Here is a 6,000-nt window from a genome sequence, read left to right as displayed (position 1 = left end):
CTAGTCCCGGTTGGGGCGCCGGATTCTGTCCCGGTTGCCCCTCTTCCAGGCCAGCCCTCTGCTGTGGCCAGGGAGTGCAGTGGAGGATGGCCCAGGTGCTTGGGCCCTGCACCCCATGGGAGACCAGGAAAAGCACCTGGCTCCTGGCTCCTGCCATCGGATCAGCGCGGTGTGCCGGCCGCAGCGCGCCGGCCGTGGCGGCCATTGGAGGGTGAACCAACGGCAAAGGAAGACCTTTCTCTCTCTCTCTCTCTCTCTCTCACTGTCCACTCTGCCTGTCAAAAAAAAAAAAAAAAAAAAAAAAGACCTGAAGTCCTAGATTCTATTTAAGAAAGAGTCTCTATAGCACACCAAAAGGAAGCAGTAAACTACAGGAAAAAGCAAACACAGCCTAGCTCCAAATAAGATAAATATTAAAATTCACAATGAATATCTAGTTAACTCACTTTTTAATTTTTTGTTATGGATTTAAATTATTCTCTAAATGTCCTTTTTAATGCTCCCCAGAATGGATAATCTATATTTATTAATTTTCAATTTCTTCTACCAGCTAAGATTTTTTAGATCACTCTTTCATTTTTCTTTTGAACTTTACAAATTCAGAATTCAAATTTGGTTCATTTAAATGTTTTATTATTGTTATCTTTTATGTGGTGAAAGACATCATGATACTTTCTTATAAATTGTATACAATGCTCTCTATATTTATCTGAATGTATTTATGATTCTTTATTTAAACTATCTACTAAATCCAATGTCTACCTCCCTTAGGAACATTTCTGTTGGCTGTATTTTTCTTGCTCTGTATATAATATATTTTCATGTTCCTTTGAATGTTTCCTTTTAGTCATTGGAAATTGGAGTTTTTAAATATTATACTGTTGGGGCTGGCACTGTGGCATAGCAGGTAAAGCCACCGCCTGTGGTGTCAGCATCCCACATGAGCGCTGGTTCGAGTCCTGGCTGCTCCACTTCCAATCCAGCTCTCTGCTATGGCCTGGAAAAGCGGTGGAAGATGGCCCAAGTCCTTGGACCCCTGCACCTGCATGGAAGACATGGAAGAAGCTCCTGGCTCCTGGCTTCAGATCAGTGCAGCTCTGGCCATTGAGGCCAATTGGGGAGTGAAGTATCATATGGAAGACCTCTCTCTCTCTCTCCTCTCTCTCTCTCTCTGCAACTCTGGCTTTCAAATAAAGAAATAAATCTTTAAAATAATAAATAAATAGTAGTAATAATAAATATAGATAAATAATAGTAATAAATGTAGTCTCAGTACAGTTCTGGTCTCAGATCTCCTCAAATATTGTTTCATTTGTTAAATATTTCACTTTTTTAGATTTGTTTTTCTTCTTGATCTTTTTTGTTTGTGTGTGTGTTTATCGACCTATTTCGTAGCTACTGTTTTCCTAGTATGTTGCTATTAAGTTCCCTGCTACAATTTTTTTTCATTTCGTTTCATTTTTACACCTGGCTTTCTAGGGGTTACCCATGTAATAATATACTTTTTTTTTTTCATTTATTTTATTCGAGAGACAGAGTGACCAAAAGAGAGAGGTAAACAGATAGAGCTACCATCTGCTAGATCACTTCCCAAATGCTCACAATGGCCATGGTGAGGCTAGGCTATACCAGGATCTAGAAACACAGCCCAGGTCTCCCGCATGGGTTGCAGGGACCCACAACTTGAGCCATCACATGCTCCTTCCAGGATACACATTGCTGTGAATCTAGAATCTGGAGCAGCAGCGGAGACTTTAGCACAGGCACTCTAAAATAATATATGTCCTATGTGCTCTGTCAGACCCCCTGCCTCCTAAAGGATTATTATAATGTATTAGTCTGCCAGTGGTTGGCCAGATTTTCTGAAACATCTTCCTGTTTGTCTCCTACACTTGACTGTGAGGAGATGTGTGATAAAGTATGCCCAAGACTGTGATATAAACTTCACTTTCTGCTCAGGCAAGGCCTCAAGGTAAGCTGGAGAGGAGAGAATCCGGCATCCTTTTTTCGTAGGCCTTTGCTGGACATAAACACAAACTTGAACATGCATGTCTCTACTAGATCCCCATGAACACGTTGCAGGTGTCAGACTCCTTGTGCTGGTCTGGTTCTCCAGGAATTCCATTGAAAACCCCAGCCAAATCTTGCTTACCTTATGGAGTTGGCTGCAGTATTATAACCAGAGTGCTATTGCATTGATAATACTCTTAAATTTGGGAACTTTTATACATGGAACTCAGCTCTGAGCCAAATAAAGGGATCAGAAAAGAATAAGATATTTAAATCACAGCTAATTATGCATGTGAAATAAAACTAAAATAAATGATAGGAATCTTTTATTTCAGCTCATATATTTTGAGGTTAATTCACATTATCATAGTTATTTGTTCCATTATACTTTTATGAACTATATGTGTTTGTCAAATGTTTCATTATTTCTCATCCTCATTGCATACCATAGGAGATAATTAATGAATTTTTAAAAGAACTGAAGCTGAGAATTGATTCAAGAGTATCCATAGGGTGGGAATTTGGCAGCACTTCATCACGCAGGATGCTTACATCCCACCTTGGAGTGCCTAGCTTTGAGTTCCCACTCTGCTTGTGATTCCAGCTTCCTGCTAATGCACACTCAGGAAAGCAGCAGATAATGGCTTAAGTATTTGAGTCCCTGCCGCCCACATCAGTGATCTGGGTTGTTTCTGAATTCAGTCTGATCCAGTCATGGTGGTCATTTGGGTAAAGTAAACCAGTTGATGGAAGATCTCCTCCCTCTCCCTCTCTTCCTCCCCCTCCCCTGTCCCCCTCCTCCTTTCCCTTTCCCTCTTCCTTTCCCCCTTCCCCTCTTCCTATCTCACTCCCTCTCTTACCTCTCCCTCTCCCTATCCCTCTCCCTCTTCCCACAACCCTCCATCTCTTTACTGCTTAAATAAATACATAAGTATATTTTAAAAAGAATACTAATGTGCTGAACAAAAACCATGCAAGACTTAGAACTGAATTAAAACATCATATATTAGATTTTTAAAATTTTAAAATTCTAGTTTATTCAGTTGAAAGAGAGAGAGAGAGATCTCATTTGGTGGTTTACTTTCCCCATGCCTGTAATGGCTAGGACTAGGTCTGACCAAACCCAGGGGTCAAGAATTCAATCTGGATCTCTCATGTGGGTGGCAAATACCAAACTACTTGAGCCATTACCTACTGGATGCATCTTAGTAGGAAGCTGGATTTGGTAGCAGAGTGGGAACTTGGATCCAGGCACTCTGATACAAGATTCTGGCATCCCAAGTGGCATCTTAACTATTAAGGTCAAATACCCACTGCTTAAACTGTTATATCTACATACATGTAGAGTTAAAGCTTCTGTTTATTCCTTCATTTTTATCCACAGACAGTATTTTCTTTTATTTCAAAGTACACTATTCTATGAATTTATAAAATTTATTACATTTTCTCTGACTAAACTAAATTCAGCATACACAATCTTCTGACTCATAACTGTAAGCCCAGTGACCGAAGGAAATTATTTAAAATGTTTGGTCAGCTTGGAGTCTACCTCATTGAACTGGAATAAGTAGGCCTAAACCACACTTCCCATTCTATGATGAGCTGGCCCACAGGGACCCCCTCGTGTAGTGAAACTCAGCCTAGGTGTGTAAACAAAGTGTAACCTAGCCTAAAATTCCACTCTGGTAACTAAGCAACTGAACATTCCCAACTCCCAGGAGCTGACCCCTCAGCCAATCCCAGGCTGAAGGCTGCCAAATTAAGTCCAAATAAGAGAACACTGAACTAATCTCTGTATGTAGTGTTCTGTCTTTCTAATTACACAATTCTAATTTCCACCACATGGAAAAGGACACATTCAGAATTAGCTTTGGTCTGGAATGCTACGCAGCTTTAGAACCCTTTATATGCTCAAGTAAAGATGAACCGGTGCTGGTCTTAGTTTTTCTTTATACTCAGAGTGTTTCTCTAAATATTTGCTTCTAAGAAAATTTTCACTTGAAAATGCAGCAAAGAAAAAAATATTTTTATACTGGATAAACCTTTAGGCAAATCAGTTACAGCCATAAGATCATATTTCACAGGGCTGGAGTTGTGGTACAGCTTCTTAAGCCACCATCTGCAATGTCTTTAAATCTGGGGTCCTGTTGGAGTCCTGGTTGCTCTGTTTCTGATCCAGCTCCCTGCTAATATGCATGGGAAACCAGCAGAAGATGGCCCCAGTGCTTAGGCTTCTGCCACCCACATGGGAAACCCATATGGCGTTCCATGTTCTTGGCTTCCACCTGGCCCAGCCTTGGCAGTAACAACCATTTGGGGAGTGAACCAGTGGATGGAAGATCTCTCTCTCTCTCTCTCTCTCTCTCTCCTATTCAAACAAATAAATCTTCTAAAAATGATTATTGTTCAAAAATCAAACATTGTTTTAATCATTCCCAAATGCAATACTGTCTTATAGATGATTTACACAACTAAAATAATCACTTCAGAAATTAACATTTGTGTAGGCATTTGGCATAGCAGTTAGATTGCCACTTGAAATACTGTCATCCCATCTATGAGTCCTTGGATTTGAGTCTTCTGATCCAACTTCCAGCTAATGTGCACCCTAGCAGGCAGCAGGTTATGCTTCAATAATTTGGGTCCCCTCCAGTCATTCAAAAGAACCAAGCTGAGTTCCAGGCAGCCAATTCTGTCCCAACCCAGCCCTGGCTATTGTGGGTATTTTGGGAGTAAGCCCGTGAATAGGCACTCTCTCTCTTCCCGTATTGCCCTCTCTCTCTCTCCCTCTCCCCCTTTATATTAAATAAAGAAGTAAAAATTTGATAATCTTTTTGAAATATATGAATACTACTTTACAGTGTGCAACGAATCGCTTAAGGACACCTCTTTAAGAGGCTTTTTGGTGTTATCACATATGTCATTCTTTCATGGTGATATTCTTAAAATGTTATTACCAAATGCTTAAAGGGAAGAACACTTTGTACTCATTAAAAATGCTGATTTGATTGTGGATACTTCACAAGCTATTGAAATCGTAATATTGAAATGAATTATGAGATTTACTAATGACAAAATAGCTAAACAATTTCATCTCACTTTCTAAGCCTGCACTAAAGTGGTGCAATCAAAGGTGGCTTCTGGGGGCTGGAGTAATGGCATCCCATATCAGGTACCTGTTAATATCCTGGCTGCACATCTTCTGATACAATCTCTGCTTATGGCCTGGGAAAGCAGTGGAAGATGGCCAAGTGTTTGGCCCCTGCACCCACGTGGGAGACCTGGAAGAAGCTCCTGGATCCTGGCTTCCAATCAGCTCAGTCATAGCTGTTGCAGCCATTTGAAGAGTGAACCTGTGTATGAAAGACCTTTCTCTCTGTCTCTCCTTCTCTCTGTAACTCTACCTCTAAAATAAATAATTAAAATATTTAAAATAAATAAATAAAGGTGGCTACTGTTGGTGATATCTGGAGGCCAAAGCTTGGAAACAATTACAAGATAAATATTGCGGGGGTTGTAAATGGCAGAGTAGTGACAGGGAGCTCTGCTCTAGGCTAGCCAGAGCCATTAGGTAAAATGGATTCAAATTGAGAAGGAAGAAGTCAAACTATCCCCATCTGCGGATGATGTAATTATATATGGGGGATCCAAAAGACACCACTAACAGACTATTGGAACTCATAAAAGAGTTTGCATAAGTAGCAGGCTATAAAATCAACACACAAAAATCAATAGCCTTTGTATACACAGAGAATGCCATAGCTGAGAAAGAACTTTGAAGATTGATCCCATTCACATTAGCTACAAAAAATATTAACTACCTTGGAATAAATTTAACCAAGGATGTAAAAGATTTCTACAATGATAATTACAGAATATTAAAGTAAGAAATAGAAGAAGACATACAAAAGTGGGAAAATCTTCCATGTTCATGGATTAGAAGAATCAATATCATCAAAATGTCCATTCTTCCAAAAGCAACTTACTAAT

Source organism: Oryctolagus cuniculus, chromosome 13 (assembly GCF_964237555.1).
Source record: "Oryctolagus cuniculus chromosome 13, mOryCun1.1, whole genome shotgun sequence".
NCBI lineage: Eukaryota > Metazoa > Chordata > Mammalia > Lagomorpha > Leporidae > Oryctolagus > Oryctolagus cuniculus.
The sequence above is the reverse complement of the archived record's forward strand: the minus strand, read 5'-3'. Positions refer to the sequence as shown.